Source organism: Nanorana parkeri, unplaced genomic scaffold (genome assembly GCF_000935625.1).
Source record: "Nanorana parkeri isolate BGI_ZX_2015 unplaced genomic scaffold, ASM93562v1 scaffold847, whole genome shotgun sequence".
NCBI lineage: Eukaryota > Metazoa > Chordata > Amphibia > Anura > Dicroglossidae > Nanorana > Nanorana parkeri.
In genome coordinates, this window is record NW_017307115.1 from 580,208 (window position 1) to 581,718 (window position 1,511).

The 1,511-nt window shown below is 43.2% G+C and overlaps 1 protein-coding gene across 1 annotated transcript in view; it reads right to left on the reverse strand.

The window, feature by feature from the left end:
* LOC108794414 (troponin C, slow skeletal and cardiac muscles) overlaps positions 1–1,511 on the reverse strand; it is a 14,417-nt gene that overhangs the window by 5,333 nt on the left and 7,573 nt on the right. The window lies entirely within an intron of this gene.

The following is a 1,511-nucleotide window of genomic DNA, read 5'->3' on the forward strand; positions in this document are numbered from 1 at the left end:
AGTGTCTATACCATGACGTAAGGCAAAAAATAAAACAGTAGATAGAAAGGCGTCATCAGCACTCCAATCCAAAGATTCACATTAGTGTAAATCCAATTTATTTGCAAAAGTCATAAAAAAAATAAACTCACTCGCTAAAATGTTTAGCGTATTTATGTCAGTTAAAAGCCATTCTCAATCTTTTTCAATCTGCAGCTTTCAGTAAAACAATCCCTGGTGATCCTGCCAAAGAAATCCTTATTCGGCCACTTCTGGTTATAGGGTGACAACGATGTGTCCCTGTCTCCCAATTGTGCTCCAGCGTTGTCACACTGGGCTTCCAAAAGGGACTACAAGTGTTCATTTCAAAACACATGTCAAGCAGATATGGTCCGCTGTTGTCACCATCAGGAAACCCGCGAGGATGAAAATAAAGGGAAGAGTCTTTTGTTTGAAACATGACAACCATTGATGATACACAGTGCCCGGGTGGGGTTTAGATCTATTTTATAGAAGAATATTTCATTATTATAGGCTAATATTATACAGATTATATTATAAGGTCGTATTATGACCTTTAAATAATGGCAATTAAGCTATTTCCAATTCAACACCCCACATCCTTCACGAGTACAGAGATAGCAGAACATCATATAATACATGTTCTTTTCTGTTTGTTACATTCCTTATTTTATAGCCGGGGGCTCTGTGGTTCTCTATGAGATGCAGAGGAGCCGGGACCACTGTGCAAGACTGAAGGGAAGGACGGAGGTCAGATAGAAGACTGAAGGGAAGGACGGAGGTCAGATAGAAGACTGAAGGGAAGGACGGAGGTCAGATAGAAGACTGAAGGGGAGGACGGAGGTCAGATAGAAGACTGAAGGGAAGGATGGAGGTCAGATAGAAGACTGAAGGGAAGACCGGAGGTCAGATAGAAGACTGAAGGGAAGGACGGAGGTCAGATAGAAGACTGAAGGGAAGGACGGAGGTCAGATAGAAGACTGAAGGGGAGGAACGAAGGTAAGATAGAAGACTGAAGGGAAGGACGGAGGTCAGATATAAGACTGAAGGGAAGGACGGAGGTCAGATAGAAGACTGAAGGGGAGGACGGAGGTCAGATAGAAGACTGAAGGGGAGGACGGAGGTCAGATAGAAGACTGAAGGGGAGGACGGAGGTCAGATAGAAGACTAAAGGGAAGGACGGAGGTCAGATAGAAGACTGAAGGGAAGGACGGAGGTCAGATTAAAATCTCTCATTGGGAAGAGATTAAAATGGCTGGAGTAGCTTAACCTTTAAACAGGAACTTCAGATAACATTTTAGAATGTATCTAAAATCAAATGTGCTAAAAAGAAGTTGTAATTCTAGATTCACTTAATTGGATTGTACTGTGGGTGAATCTGCCCTGTGGGTGAATCTGCCCTGTGGGTGAATCTACCATGCCATCCTTTATATATAGGAATCCCCATCAGACTGAGCCGGGACAATAGACTGCTAACAATACAATCTGAAATGTGAGACCCCCCCCCACCC